We start from the raw sequence: 16,864 nt of genomic DNA, 5'->3' as shown, positions 1-16,864 counted from the left end.
TTTAGCTGGACCACTGGTTTCTCCTAAGACAAACACAGGAGCCAGATGACTTCTGTAGTGCCTTGTAGACCTAGTCCAGTCCTTGGTAGTTCTGTGAACATTCACCCAGGCTCTGTCCCATAGAAGTACCAGCAGTCTTTCCAGGGGAGAGACTAAGGGACTCTTGCTCCTTCATCTTCTGTGATGGTTTGGAGCCTGAACAGTCTCCAGCCTGGGCCAAGTGATCTTGGAGGATGCACTTCTCTATCCCAGTCTCTCATCAGTGCCTCCTATAAGAGCCCCACCTGCTTTTCTGAGCAATTGACTCCTACATCCATATATCTCTACCACTCCTCAAACAAAACTGCCAACCATCTCTAAAGCAGCTATTGATTTCACTGACCATAATGGAGTGTGTTCTGTGTGTAGTCACAGCACTAAACATCAGAAGGGATTCAAAGAGGAATCAAGCTAATGTCTTTCATCCAAGGAGCTGGCAGATGGATGAGCCAAACTGGCATGCATGAAGTCAGCACAAGGGAATAGGCTGTGATGAAGCTGGGTGTGCAGGAGACTGAGAGGAATTAGCATTCAGTTTCCAATCCTAGTGCTGTAGCTGGCATTAAGGCATTCTATTACTCTCTCCAGACACAGTCAACTTTATTCTTCAAGATAGACACTTGCTATATGTCAATAACTATGCCAAGAATGTATAGGCATTATATTAGTTAATGAGAGTTTCTCAACTTTAACACTGTTGACACTTTGGGCTGGATAATTCTTTGTTGTGGGGAGCTGTCCTGTGCATTGTAGGATGTTTAGCAGAACCCTTGGTCTCTATCCACTAGACACCAGCAGCGCACCCCCTTCTCCAATTGCAACAACCAAAAATGTTTGCAGACACTGTCAAATGTCCCCTGGGGACAAAATCACCTTCAGCTGGGAACCACTAAGTGAATCCTAATGTAGACCAGTGACATAGGTACAGTGATCATTTCTACTTTGCAGTAAACTGAGGCACAACAAGGTTAAACCATATGTCCCCGGTCACAGAGCTAGGAGGAGCTGGGAGCAGGGCCAATCTGTTTCCACAGCCCTTAAGCTTACTGTCCTTCCTGCTTTGCCTATCTCTGCATGCATGGTGATGAGGACTCTGTAATACTCAATAAACCCATGCAAAGATGAACCATTTCTAATGGCAAGCCCCACTGTTTATACTGCATTTACTATCTTACCTTCCATAAACCACACAGCGACTCTTCAGTGTAGCTCCTGCTCCCGTTTTATAAAGGAGCACACTGAGACCTGGATTGACAGGAAGGGATTGCCCCAAGTCACACAGCAGAGCAGCTACCAGAGGCTGGCTTTGGGCCCACGTCTTGTACTTCTACACTCTCCAGTACTCAGAGAGTTGAGTAAACACCGATTAAACTATGGGAGGATGGCTGGCAACTTAATAAAAAAAAAAATGCAAATCCAGCATGATGGATATGTTTAGCAGATAAATTATTACATGATGGTATAAAAATAGATCAAGGGAGAGCACATGAAATTGCAAGCCTGACTGTGTGAGAGACAGGGAAGGCGCATGGAGAGCGTCGGGTACATTTAATTAACTTTGCTGGGAAAACATTCAGAGGCTGCCACCTGAAACCAAAACATTCATGGGCTCCACTTAAAGTCACAATACATGTAGTCCTATTGAGAAGAGTTATGATCCGATAGAGCTTGAAGTCATTGATTAAAACAATGTCAGTGCTCAAATGCTTTGGTGGGTAAACCCGATTCTCACCCGTATATAGGATAACCAGGAATACGTTTGTGGGCTGTGTGACCCATAAGCTCGCTGACATTAAAATGTCCCACTCAGCTTTCTATACAGATGGATTTCCACGGAGAGAAGGAAATCAGCATGTATTGAAAGTCAACATCTCATTCAGTCCTGTGAGTTTATTCTGCCTATTTTAGGCAAAGAGACTACGGCCTCAAGAGTGCCACTGCTGGTGCAGGAATGAACTTCCAGAAAGAGTCAAGTTTATTGAGTCATGCCACCACCCAGGTGCCTTGCGAGGCCACTGAGTGTTGCGGGTAAGGGTTTGGTTGCTGCTGTCCAGATGACTGTGGGTTTAAATCCTGGGCCCACCCACACCAGCTATGTTACTTGAAGCATGCTATTGCACTTGTGTAAACTTCAGTTTGCTCATCTGTAAAATGGGAGCAATAACAGTGCCCACCTCACAGGACTGATAGGAGAATGTAATGAGCTAAAATGTGTAAAGCACTGATAAATATATATTAAAAGCTTGGCAATGATAAGATACCACTATCAATATGATTACTGTAATGCTAATGTCTAAAGGAGGCCCAGGCAGCACGAAACTATACCCTGTGGACTTGCGATCTCTCTTTGTTCCATGCCAAATGGAAAGCATACAGTCATGAATCAGGGTTTGAGTGTGAGAGCAGACAATGAGTGAGATTTAAATATTCATTAGTCAGGATTCATCTAGGTCCCTGGGGACAGGAGAGGATCCTCACAATTAATTTCAGGGCCCTTTTCCCTGAGATGGGTGGGGAAACTCTGCTGTGGTCATGTACACCTTATTAAGCACTGCTTGAAATCCTCCCTACTACAAAAGTGCTGTGATTTCAAGATTTCCCTCTTTTCTGGGAAAACCATAGCACAAGAATCTACACTGTAAAGTAAACCCTACGCCTACTTAAGCCCAGAAAGAGCCTGTTACCTCATAGAAGAATCTTATTTTGCCTTGAGAAGAAGCAGTTATCAAGTGCTTGCTGGGCTTCAGCTGTTTTCACATCCATTTCATTTTGAAACGCAACTGCCCTGCAGATCTTATGACCCCTGTCTGATAGGCGAGGCACTCAAGAACATGGGAGCAAATGCATGTGCTCGTGGTTTTCATAGAACTTGGGGCATTGGAAAATGGAAGGTGGGTGCTTCTGGGTCTCAGAAATTCGCTCGTCAGAACCCCTCCTAAGGGGTGTCATACCTGTCTCTGAGTCTTGTATACAGAGATATCCAAGCAGGAGTGGAAGAATGTTTTTTAAAAAGTAACAAAGTCAGGCCTAGTCGATATGACTCATTATAACATAACATTTTCCCCTGTCTCTCAAAACAGGAGAATTAGCTCACTAACTATTATATAAGCTCTTTGAGGAAAGAGAACAAGTCTAATTGAGCATTACATCCTCAAAGACTGGCAGAAATCTCAAAACACCAGAGATGCTCAAAACTATGGAAAGAAAAAAAAAATGTCCTCAAAGAAACAAAACTTCAGCACATATTCTTCTTGTTATTCATGTATCCACTGATTTACTTTCATGGGCCAGGCTCTTGGGTACAATGTGCATGTGGCAGTTCAGGTCCCCACCCTCCTGGGACTTGGTCTAACCAGTGCTTCTACACAAATGAGCTTCCAGCAGTTACATATTCTCTAATATTGCAAGATGAACCATAGACCCTTAAAGAAGAAAAGAAAAAGGAAAGAAAAAGCACTTAGCAATTGCATTCTTTGTGTTTTTGCCAGAATGGACCAGAAACTACTAGCAATTATGTTGAAGCCATTAGTGCAAAGCCAATTTGCTTCTAGAGTTACAGTTGCACTCTAGGAACTTGAGCTACACTCCAGAGAGATCATTAGTTGCTGTAGACATGTTACTGAGGGCAATGGTGTCATTTTCAGTCTGGAATGCCCTCAGTCAAGTGTGGGAGCAGAAAATGGGGATCAAAATAATTAACCTCATATGATTTTGGCAGGACTTCTTGCAAAATAACCCATATGTACTTAATATTTCTTTCAGTTGAATAATCTCAGTGTATCAGTTTTATCAAAATATTTCTCTTTTTCTTTTTTATGTTCCCACCTGGCTGACCTTTTTTTCCTTTTTTTTTTTTTTTTCTGACTTTCAATACAAACACCTTTAGCTTACTTTCTTTTATTCCTTTCTCCCTTCCCATCCCCAATAGCAGAAGGTTGTAACTAATGGAACTCACAAGTATTGCTGGTTGATGCCTTTGCTAGGATTTTCAGTACCATAATCCTTTCACCAGATCATAACTCTCAGGAGAAAACGCCTAACTTCTCCCTTTGTAAAAACTTTCCTTGACTTTGTTTCAATGGAATCACCTTCACTGACCCCAGGCCTCCATTAACTATATCCATCCAAATCATCTGTTTCACCACTCAGTGCCCGAGGCTGCAGCAGACATTGGGCAGCATCCCATCTGACCCAGGAGATGACAGAGTGGGGCTCACAAGGATTCAGGAGTCAGTTCTGGGTTCCAATACTGTTTCTATCAGTCACGACTGGAGATGGGCCCTTCAATGACTCATCGGTAGAATGAAGATAACAACATTTATCAGCTTGTAAGAAATAAAACAGATAAGTATGTGAAGTTTCTATCAGAGTGTGGATTTAGAAAGCCTTAATTCCATCCTCTTCATTCAACAAACATGCCCTGAAATCCACCTATATGCGTTGCACATGACGTAAGTTTTACAGCTGGGTGCGTTGGCTTACCTCTGTAATCCCAGCACTTTGGGAGGCTGAGGCAGGAGGATGGCCTGAGCCCGGGAGTTTGAGACCAGCCTGGGAAACATGGTGAGATCCTGTCTCTACAAAAAATTTTAAAACTTAGCCAAGCACGGTGGCATGTGCCTATGGTCTCAGCTCCTCAGGAGGCTGAGGAAGGAGGATTGCTTGAGCCCAGGAATTTGAGGCTGTAGTGAATTGTGATCATGCTGCTACACTCCAGCCTGGGTGATAGAGTGAGGCCTTTAAGGGCCTATGGTTCATCTTGCAATATTAGAGAATATGTAACTGCTGGAAGCTCATTTGTGTAGAAGCACTGGTTAGACCAAGTCCCAGGAGGGTGGGGACCTGAACTGCCACATGCACATTGTACCCAAGAGCCTGGTCCATGAAAGTAAATCAGTGGATACATGAATAACAAGAAGAATATGTGCTGAAGTTTTGTTTCTTTGAGGACATTTTTTTTTCTTTCCATAGTTTTGAGCATCTCTGGTGTCTCAATCAATCAATCAATCAATAAGTAAAATAGTTAAATAAAAATTTTGCAATTGGTATGAGATATTTCAGTAATTGGGGTATAATTACAGTCACATATTTTTGTTGTTGTTAAATGAATCACTCAAGTCATTTCTCCTAATCAACATGAAGTCCAGAATCTCTCTCCTTGCTTCATGATATTATTTTATCTTCCCTGTATTTATTCTTACCACTTATCCAAGAGCTCCAGGGCTTTGTCAGTCACTCTTGCATTACAGGGATGCCCAATCTTTTGGCTTCCCTGGTGCACATTGGAATAAGAATTTGTCTTGGGCCACACGTAAAATACACGAACACTAACGATAGCTGCTGCGCAAAAAAGAAAAAAATGTTTATAACGTTTTGAGAAAGTTTACAAATTTGTGTCGGACCACATTCAAAGCTGTTCTGAGCGGCGGGCTGGACAAGCTTGCTTTAAAACGTCAATCAGGGCCATCTTCTCAAAGGGCAAGTGCAATTGCTCCAAACTACCACCAGAGGACACTGTGGAAGAATGATCTCATACAGGTGTAGAGACACTTCCCACCACAGCCAAGGCCATGCTTGTGCTGGCCTAGATCACCACACAGTGTGGAGCTATGGTTACATTTCCCTTAGTTCACAAGCACACATGTTCAACTGTTGGTACTCAGGTCTATACACCGTGTCAGGGGAACCAGGTGCTGAGACCCTTCCAGATTCATTTACACACTGAGCTTCAACCAGGTCTCCCTGAGCAATCTACCTGGTCCCTTCTCTCCAGCCCATGAACCCTGGTGACTGTCACCATTCTCTGGCCTGTTTATTTCCCTCATCAAATGTTTCAGAGTTACCATCTTGTTCCTTTTCGGCCTTGTGGATCTACAGGATCCATTTGCAGATTGGTCTACACCTTCCCAGGTCCCTACCTAATAAAGAGAGACGGTTGCTGTTTCTCAAAAAGTGTCTCCAACAGTATCCATCCCTTTCCTGACAACACACACACAAAGTCTTTGTTACAACCTCAGGAAAATGACTGTCTCTCATAAAATAAAATGTGATTGTCCTTCACAGAGAAGGGCCACAAGCTTCCCTCCCTCCCCCGCAAAATGATTGCTGTTGTATCTGGCCAGATGCTCAGCCTTAGGTACTAACAACATAAAACAAGAAAACGAAACATTGCCCTGGGGAAGCTTAAAATCCAGAGAAAAAGTCAAGAAACTCCTAGACCACTCCAGGCAGGAAGGAATTGCCCTGTTTGATTAATTCTCATCCCATCAGACATGCCTCCAAGGAGACCAAGAAATCCTAAGTATCAAGGACCATGAGAAGAAGATGCCTGAGGAGGCATAAGAACAAAGGGAACCTTGAACAAGCAGACCTCTGTCATTGCCCTATGGGCTCTTTCTACCTGCTGCACAGACAAAACCAATTCACTGAGACCATGGTACTGCAGCAGAGAAAGAGTTTAATTAACGCAGAGTTAGCTAAGCAGAAGAAGGGGAGCTATACCTCAAATCAGTCTCCCCAGGAACTTAGAAGCTAGGATTTTTATGGATAATTAGGGGGACAGGGGTCTAGGGAATGGATGCTGCTAATCGGCTGGGGATGAACTCATACGGATTCAGTCCTCATGTGCTGAGTCTGCCTCTGGGTGGGGCCACAGGACCAGTTGAGTCTTGAGTCCCAGATATGGGTGGAGTCATTTGGCTGTCAGAATGCAAAAATCTTAAAAACATTTCAAAAGAGCAATCTGAGGCTCTACAATGGTGACGTTATCTATAGAAGCAACTGAGGAAGTCACAGATCTGGTGACCTTTGGCCACATGACTCCTGAGCAGCAAGGGATTATAGAAAGGCAAGCTAGGAGACAAGGCTGGTTATCCTTTAGCTACATCTCCATCTTAGCAGAATTCAGGGCCCTCCCATAATCCTACTTGTGTGGCCTTTCATTAGTCTTACAAAGGAAATTCCAGTCCCTGAGTAAGCAGGGGATTCATTTTAGGGAGGAATTCTTATTATCCATGCTTCAGAGTTAAATGTAAACTAAATTACTCCTATGGTTAGCTTGGCCTATGCCCAACCTGTGAGGTTAGAAGGAAGATGGAGTCAGCCATACTAGACTTCTCTCACTCTTGTAATCTTTTCAAAGGCAGTTTCAACCCCACCCCAGCCACCCCACCAGCAGATATAGCCCTTTATGGAGTTTTAGGGAGGAATGAGGCTCATGAGTTAGCTGTGGGTAGGCCAGGAGAAAAGCCAGTTTCAAAATCCATCACCCTTTTCCATCCCTCGCACTTTGTGAGTAAATGCAGAACTAAGGAAGTGAAGTGAGTGATGTCAAGGACAAACATCCCCTCACCTTCTAGTTAATTCCTTTTGACAACACAAGGCCTGGGGCACTTCAGCCCTAAACTGTGTTCAGTGCCTTTGTTTTCTTTCCAGGGAAATACAGCAAGGGTGCTGCCATGATGTGCATACTCAGGATGTGGGAAAATACAAGGAGGAGGGGTTCGAAGGCCTTGCAAAAATAAATCGAATGAAGTTGAGCAACTGTTGAAATATGAGGAAATTGCTTCCAGCAGTTTAAAGTCTTGGCTTGACTCGTAATTTAACCTTGAATATAGTTTTCAAAAATCATTAAATCCCCAAAGCCTTCATCTCTAGCAGTGATTAGCCATGATGCAGTAAGTAGAAAGTTAATATGTTTATTTATGAGAAGGTATGTAATGCACGAAAAATCTATTCATTCAGTACTCATGTAGTGAATACTGACTGATTGCTTGCTCAGTTACTAGCACTGTGCTAAGTGCTGAGTGGTAGGATGATGAATAAACACAACCTCCTTCCCCTCAAGGAGCTTACCATCTAATAGCAGGAAGGGACAAGGAGTCAACATTTACGGAATACTGCTGCATGCCAGACATTGTGCTAGGAATTTTTCACACATTAATCCCTACAAGAACCATGCAATTTTCCCTGTATTATATATTAGTCAAGTGGTGCAGCTGTCTGGGGTAAACACCCAGGGTTCATCATCTCACACCAAGAAGATGATGGACATGGGCACACACAAGGAGTGAGTTTAGGAGTAGAGGTTTAATAGGCAAAAGAAAGAGAAAAGAGAACAGCTCTCTCTCTTGTGAGAGAGGGGTGCCCAAATGGGAATTCTGGCCCATGGTTGAGTGCACCAGATTTTACAGACAGGCTTGAGGAAATGGTGTCTGATGTACATAAGGCCCACAGATTGGTTGGACCCGGTGTGATGCTTACATAGCATGTTGGGAAGACTGGCCACCCCACCCTAATCTTATGCAAATGGGCTTTTCACTTGGCTGGTGCCATGCTGTCTGCTCCTTACTGTACACATGGCTGGCAAAGAGAAGAGAACATGGAGCCACCATTTTGAATATTCCTAGCCCCAGGTAGCCTTCACCCATGCAAGCTTCCAGCTTGCTTGTCTATGTCTGCCACTCAATTCTACAGGTTGCTGTTTGTTAGAAAAGAAAAGGATTTGGGGGCTACTTTTCCTTAAAAAAGGAAAACCTTAGCAAGGACTTCCATATCCTCACTATCTGCCTAAATAATTTCCTTTTAAGTCCTATATCATTAATAAACTAAGGCTCTGAGAAGTTAAGCAATTTACCCAATGCCACCTGGTTACAACTGGAAGATCCAGAATTCAAACCATGGTCTGTTTAATTCCAAAATCTGTGCACTTCTTATCACTTTCTTCAAGGACAGAGCCAAACAGGAACAGAGGCTGCCCAACTCCCTTCTGTACTGAGTTCTGTTTTCCTGGTTTGCCCATCTGTGTAACAAAATGGTGAGGGCAAATGTTAGTCAGGCCTAAGAAAGTCATGGTCCTCTTCCTAACAAAGTGAAGAGTTTTAATTTAATTTAGAGTTACATCAAGAAAACTAAAGAGATGAGATGAGAAGATAAGAACTCCCTCTTAAGGATAATAGGAAGGAAATAATGTGTTAATAACATCAGTAGTTACTATAGCGCTTGCTGTGCACCAAGCACATGCTATGAGTAGGGCATAAATGGCTTAAAATTCTCAGACAACCCCATGGGGTAGAAGCGGTTATCATCCTCCCTTTATAGAAGAGAAAAGTGAGATGTGGACAAGATAAGGAACTTGCTCAAGGTTACACAGCTGGTTAGTGGAAGAGCTGGATTTGACTCCAGGGTCTAGAGTGTTAGAATGAGAAGCAGTTATTGTATTGATGGCAGTAAAGATAGATAGATAGATAGATAGATAGATACACAGATAATAGATAGATAGATAGATAGATAGATAATAGATGGATCATAATATGAAGTACATAAGGACCTACCCTCCAGTCAAGCTTTGAGCCTGCTACTCTGGCAACGTAAAGGCAAGATGGTCCCTGTGGCAATGTTCGGCCAAGATTGACCCAGCCCTTCTCCCAGAGAAGAAGGTCTTGCATTTGTGGTCATCTCTAGATAGTTATTGTGTATCTGGGAACTCATGATTCTGCGGCTTCTCTGGTGACCCAGCACCCTGATCCTACTTATCTGACCTGTAGCAGAGAAGAAAGGAACCCCTGTGCAGGGCTCTCAAAACTTACCTTCTGAATGTGCATCACTGAATGGGACCTTGGTAGTGCTGTTTCCTTATTGGTTCTTGGCACATTTCACCAAGAGATGGGAGTGGGTGGGGAAGGGCAAAACTTCAGTGTTACAGGGTATTCTTTCGCTTCCAAGATAAATGCAGTTAACCCTGAATGGGTTGATTGCAGATGCTCCGAAGCCAAACTCTTGCTTGCCTCACTTCCTAGCTTGTGTCATCTCACCCTTTAAGTCTTAAAATACTGGATCACTGCCCATAGTGACAGCTAACACAATTTACAGAGCAATAGCATAACTAGAACCCAAACCTTAGATAGTTTGGAAATGTAAAGGGAGCCATTCAACAATTACCCTGGAAAAACAGGCACAAATGGGACGATCCTAGACGCATCGAATATAGAGTCACTCTGCTTCTATAGGACCATCTACATGACAGGCACGAAGTGTCACACATGTAGGAACCCATTTAATCCTCATGGAAGCCTTTTATATGTAGGAGGAATTATCGTCATTTCTATGTTACTAATGAAGCAACTGACAGTCACAATCCCATAGACAGAAAGCAGACATTGCTCTTAGCCTCTGTGTTATAGTTTCCATCCCCCTCAAACCAGCCAGCTCCCTGCAAAAGAAAAGTATGCCTTTTCCCTGACTCTGGGCCTAAGTTTGCCCTCTGACAGAGGCTTGGAGAAGAAGGCAAAGGAAGACAATTGTGGGCAGAGGAAGAAAAGAGGGCAGCCAAGCCTACGATAGGAAGAAGGGCCACGGGATCTTTCTAGTGCCAATCTCTAGTCCCATCACACATCTTTATGACTTCAGATGGGCATCTCGGGCCTTGATGTCACAAAATGAATAACGATCCTTACATTCCTGCATCTGCTTTTGGGGCTCACCCTGTTAAAACCATGGGTAAGGACAAAAAGATTTACAGTTCTCAGCCTCTGTACCTACCTGCCCCGCCTGATGGCCCTCCCATCTCTCCTCAAGCAATGGTTCAGTGACACCCATGCAGCCTCCCAGTTGCCATGGAAATGACAAGGATGCCTCTAATAGGAAGTAAGAATGGAAGAAGCTAATTGTGCAGATTCCTCAAGCAATTCCTGAGCAAATTCTCCCATTACCATTTGCATCCAGAGTCAAGGATTTCTCTGGGTTACAGGATCAACACTGAGGCTTTCAACATCCTCACCCTGGCAAGCTGGTTGCCTCCTTTTGCCCAGCAGTGCCACAGTTCTACTATGCACAGTGACTCAGCTCCCTTCTTTCAGCTGTACTCCTTTCGTGAGATTGTAATTCTGAAACACACGGTGAAACTGGAACAGGAACAAGAAAGGGAATTCTTCTGTGATTACCCCAAACCATTTGTTGTCTGTAGAAAACTTACATTAGTGCATCCATGGGCAGGGCATGAAGACAGAGTCCACAGAGGAACTCCACTCTCTCATCTTCCCAGAGATCTAATGGTGAGGATCAGCGCTGAGGTCAATCAGAAATACCTGCTTGCTCCCACCTTCATGAGAGATGGTTCTACTTACCCACACAGACACATCCTCTTTCTACCTAGGCCTGTCAACCTAATAGGAAATGGAGGCTCTGAAAGCTAGTTTTACAAGGGGGTAAAGGAAAGTCTAGGAGGAAAATGGGTAGGAGAGTGGAGAAGTTGGGCACCAAGAGAGCAGAAGCATTGAAAATATTTGGGACAAGATGGGGAAAAGCCAAGGTCGGGGGCTGGTGGGGGCAGATGGGAGAAGAGGGTACAGAGCAACTGGACATCTGAAGGCCTGGCCAGCCCTGAGGTGCCCACTCCTGTGTCATCAAGCAGCTTGTTCCCTTCCTCAGACCTTGGATTTTGCCTCCACGGAGATCTCTTCCATCTCTGACATGTAATGTTCTAGAGATAAAGTGAAAGGCACAGAAAGTTAAAGCAGTATCAGAAAGTTTCAGAAATGTCCGCAGAGCAGCAGGGTCTGGGGCTCCAAAAAACACACTGCAGGGACACTTCTTCCCATGATTTTTTTTTTTTTTTGTATTTTTAGTAGAGACGGGGTTTCACCGTGTTAGCCAGGATGGTCTCGATCTCCTGACCTCGTGATCCGCCCGTCTCGGCCTCCCAAAGTGCTGGGATTACAGGCTTGAGCCACCGCGCCCGGCCATGATTTTCTAAGGACCAGATGTGCCTCTTCCTATACTGTGTGTTAATCCCAAACTCCCTTATCATATGTTTAAACTGTTTGCCTAACTGTCCAACTCTTAATTAGGTGTGCAACTGGGGAGTCAGAGACAATGTACAAATGAGCAAACAATCCTCAAACTTTATTTCTGTTATTGCTTACAACTTCCTCCCACAGGCATTAAGTAGCCAAGCTGAATTTTTGGCCCTACAGTCGTTTCCTTTCCCACCTCATTTTCTAATCCAAACGTTTGAGGGCCAAGTGCTTGGGGCCTTATTTAAACCACCAGCTGGAAAACAGTCCTCAGCAAAATAGAGGCATGAATAAGAAACAAACATACATGTAGACAGAAAAATTATTCTTGTGTGAGACTCGTCTTTGATTTCAGTTTGGGAACTGAGTTGAATTCAGTGCTGTCTCTTCATCTTTTTCTGTTTAACTGCAGGAAGCAGAGGGTTTCTGACTTCTCAACATGGTAAAAAAAAAACAAAAACAAACAAAACACCAAGCCCCTCAGCCCACAGGTGACTGTCAAGCCTTTGTTCCCTTTGCTGCCACTGAAGCCAGACTGGGGCCTCTGACTAGGTTTCTGGGCTCTCTCCTCCCTCTATGAAGTAATTCTAGACTCACTGAGAAGTGACTCCATCCACTACAGCTCACCGCCTTATATGTCAGGCCCACAACTGACCAGAATAGACTTCCTTTCTCCTTTCTGTCTGTTCCCCATGGAGCAGTGGAGAACGTTCATTTGCATACACCTTCATTTATTGTCCTTCCAAAGCCTTTGATATCAAGCACACTAAGATGGGAATCCTCATTTTACAAAGATCAAGGCAGAGAGAAGAGAAGGGACTAGCCTAGGATCACACAATTGACATGTCATCACCGTGAGTATTTTAAATGCAGGTTTGACTCCCAAACCTATGCTCTCCAGCACTCTTCTTCCAGGTTTTCAGGTCCTGATTGTTGGAGAAGAGAGGGCAAGGGGTGTTGTTGGAGGTAGGAGGAAGTAGGTCAGAAACAAAAAACATACTAGAGAAAGAGATGTTGCTCACTCTATTCTGCAATTTTTCCTTGGATCTTCTTTCCCTTCTTGGCTGAGAGCATGCATTATTTATCCCTCACACACAGAATTTTTGCGGTCATAATAAAGGTCAGAAGGGGAGGGGAGAGTTATCTAAATCTGTACTATATCCAGGTGCACTTAGAATGACATATTGAGTCTCATGGAATCTTTTGAGAAACAAAACAAAGACATGTGCCTCAATGTTTCTTGTTTCAGTGTTTCTTCGTCTTCTTTGCTCCCTTTCTCCTTTTCTTCCAAAAGAAAAAAGAAAAAAATTTGCAGGCAAGTTGTTACCCCTTCCAGACCCACTGCCATTCCTCTGTGCCTGAACTGTCCTTTGAGATAACCTCAGTGCTCTTTTCACACCTGAATCAGGGAGCCTGGGATGAGCTCTGTCACTCTAATGCATTCTGGTGTAAGCTTTCCCTTCTCTGATTTTGGAACCCCTTTGGATAGCTTCAAAGTTCTCTTTTAAAATCCTCAAACCTATTCACTTTAATTAAAACAATAAATATGTGCTCTGTAGCATTTGGCAAGAGCGACTTTGGGGATATTAAGGCATAAAAGCAAACAGATGGGATGTTGCAGTTCCAGAAAAGATGGACCTCCCTGAGGCGGGCACTTGCCAGTTCTGTGATGTGCCTCCATCTACAACTAACAGGGACATTTTCGTTACTGGTTACCGACCTTTTTGTTCTCTTCGGGTGACAATCCCTGACCTGATTTTCAGTCATGTTCAGTCACAGTGAGCTGTCAAGCTGGTCTGTCTGCATTACAGCCAGAAGACCTGCCGCTTTTACAAAAGATCCCTGAGTATAGGGCTATTTAGGCTTTTTTGTAGTATCTGAAGGAAATCAGCCTGGCTCAGGAAAAGGGGTTCAGAAGCATTTCATTCCACTCTCGTTCCTAGGACCCCCCAAAAACAGCAACCGAAAAGATAAAATATTGTTTTAATTGCTGAAGCAAGGAAACTAGCAAACGTCTCCAAACAATAAATTATTAATTATATCTGTCAAATGCTGTCTTGATGGAGATGTAAGAACCAGGTGGGAGACCACATTTAACGCTTCCAGTTTCTGGAAGGGTGAGGATTTCCCTGTGGGAACTGCTCTTGTCCCGAAGTTGACCCAGGGATTCGCTGAGTGGAGTGGCAGTATCTGGCATTATCTACAAGCTACAAGAGAGGTAGACATACATTGTAGAGAACAAATTCATGTGGAATGGAGAAGAGTGGCTTCAGGAGTAATGATGGTAATACATATTTTTAGATATCCGGATCACGAATAAATGGCAATATAGCATAAAGATAAAAAAAAAAATAAGGTTGTACAATATTGAAGGAGAACAAAGTTGGAGACGCTACCTGATTTTAAGACTTGTTATCAAGCTATAATAATCAAAACTGCATGGTTCTAGGAAAGAAAGAGACAAATGGATCCATAGAACAGAATACAGGGCCCAGAAATAGACCTACAAAAATATAGCCTGCTGATCTTTGACAATGGAGCAAATGCAATAAAATGGAGGGCAAAAAGTCTTTTCAATAAATAGGGCTGGAACAACTGAACATGCACATGCAAAAACAAAAACAAAAACAAAAACCCATGACTGTAGACACAAATCTTACACCTTTACTGAAAATTAACTGAAAATGGATCACAGACCTAAGTATAAAATGCAAAATGACAAAACTCCTAGAAGATAATAGAAAATCTAGATGACCTTGAGTCTGGAGATAATTTTAGACACAACATCAAAGGCATAATCCAGAAAAAAGAATTGTTAAGTTGGACTTCAGTAAAATTAATAATTTTTGCTCTGCAAAAGACCCTGTCAAGAGAACACTGTGGTGCTACCTGGCCAGATCCTGAAGAAAATAATTGCAAAAGGCATATCTATTTGATAAAAAACTCTTATCCAAAATATACAAAGAACACTTAAAACTCAACAAAAAGAAAACAAACCTGATTCTAAAAAAAATGAGACAAAGACTTTAACAGAAATCCCACCAAAGATATTCCGATGGCAAATAATTACATAAAAAGTTGTTCCACATTGTATACCATCAGAGAAACACAAATCAAAACAACAGTACAATACACTGCACACTTATTAGAATGACCAAAATGCAGAATACCAACAAATTCTGACTAGAATGTGAAGCAACAGGAACTGTCATTTGTTGTTGGTATTGATGCAAAATGGCACAGCCACTTTGGAAGACAGTTTGGTGGTTTTTTACAAAACTAAATATACTCTTACTATGAGATACAGCAATCATGCTCCTTGGTATTTACCCAAAGGAGTTGAAAACTTACATCTACAAAAAAAACCTGCTCACTTTTATTTATAGTAGCTTTATTCATAATTGCCAAAACTTGGAAGCAACCAAGATGTCCTTTAGTCAGTGAGTGAATAAATAAACTACCACACAGGAGACAATGGAATATTATTCAGCACTAAAAATAAATGAGCCATGAACAGACTTGAAGAAAATTTAAATGCACATTACTAAGTGAAAGAAGCCCATCTGAAAAGGCTACAAATTGTATGATCCCAACTACATGACATTCTGGAAAAGGCAAACCTATGAAGATAGTAAGAAGATCAGAGGTTTCTAAGGATTAGTAGGAGGGAGAGATGAACTGGCGGAGTACAGAGGAGTTTTAGGGCAGTGAATCTATTCTGCATGATACTATAATCATAGACACATGTCACTATACATTTGTCTAAACACATAGAATGTACAATGCCAAGAGTGAGCCCTAACATAAACTTTGGGTGATAATGATGTGTCAATGTAGGTTCCTCAGTTGTAAAAACTGTGCCCCTCTGGTGGGGGATGTTGATCATGGGGGAGGCTGTGCAGGTGGGGCAGGGGTTATATGGGAAGTCTGTGTTCCTTTCAATTTTGCTGTGAAACCAAAACTGTTCTAAAAAAATAAAGTGTATTAGTAAAAATAATTTTATTAGAGAAGGATGAAGAAGAAGAAGAAGAGGGAGAAAGGGAAGGAGAAGAAGGAGATGAAAAAGAAGTCTGGATTCGAGATGGAAAGTAAATTTTAGTTGACCGTTTCCCTTGTGCCAGGCACTGTGCTAGATACTTTAAATATACATCTTATTTTACTTTATTCTCAAAATAGTGCAAGATCAAGATTCTTATCTCTATGTTATGTATTGTAATTAAATTGATAGTTACAGAATTTAGATCATCATAACAAGGTCAAACAACTAGTAACAGACATTTTAACTCAGCTGTACTGATGGCAAAGCCCAAGCTCCTTCAATTGCATCCTCCTCCTCCTCATCATCATCATCACTCACAGCATCTTCATCTTCATCATCACTGACATGCATTGAGCTCTCAGATGCATCATCCCTGTGAACACGCAATCTTTTTATTTAATTCTTGCAACAACTCCATTTTGTAGTCAAGTACACTGGTGTTGAGATAAACTTAAATAACACTTTCCAGATTGCACATCTGGTAAGCAGCAGAGCCCAGAGCGATCTGATTCCTTCCTTTTAACCATGCTGATCTACTGTTTCTCACTATCTTCAGATAAAGCCCATGGTTCCATTTACTGGATAACAAATCATTTTTCCTCCCTTGTATGTAGCCTCCTCATCTACAAAATGAGCAGTTTGTACGAAATGATTTAAGATTCCTTTCCAATCTAATCTGACAAACTAATCTAATTTCAGAGCAGTCTCGTGGAGGGAATGTTTTTGCTTTGGGTTTGTATTTCTGAAATAACCTGTCTTCTCTCTTCCCAGGAGACCAGCAGTAAATGCACAGATGGATAAAACGCAAAAGAACCTACAAATCCTGTACAATGAAATCATGTGGCAAGAATGTGGTTATTCTGAGAAACAAATAAAGCAGCCTTTTGCTGTGCCTTTTCCTGTGCCTTTTCACACAGCTGCCAATCAATGGTACACGCTGGCATACTTTCAGAATAGTTGCTCTGTTTAACCCAATGACCCAGAGGCAGCAATT

General features: G+C 42.5%; 1 long non-coding RNA gene across 1 annotated transcript; it reads right to left on the bottom strand.

The window, feature by feature from the left end:
• Window positions 1-3,277: 3,277 nt before the first annotated feature.
• Window positions 3,278-16,243, bottom strand: LOC117067529. The gene is made up of 5 exons (XR_004430768.1): window positions 16,108-16,243; window positions 13,231-13,512; window positions 12,854-13,110; window positions 8,675-8,839; window positions 3,278-3,461 (listed from the first exon to the last, which is right to left on the bottom strand). It is a non-coding gene; the product is annotated as an uncharacterized LOC117067529 (long non-coding RNA).
• Between the last annotated feature and the right edge of the window lie 621 nt (window positions 16,244-16,864).

The sequence above is a fragment of the Trachypithecus francoisi genome, unplaced genomic scaffold (assembly GCF_009764315.1).
Source record: "Trachypithecus francoisi isolate TF-2019V2 unplaced genomic scaffold, Tfra_2.0 Lachesis_group20, whole genome shotgun sequence".
NCBI classification, from domain to species: Eukaryota; Metazoa; Chordata; class Mammalia; order Primates; family Cercopithecidae; genus Trachypithecus; species Trachypithecus francoisi.
The sequence above is the reverse complement of the archived record's forward strand: the minus strand, read 5'-3'. Positions and strand labels throughout refer to the sequence as shown.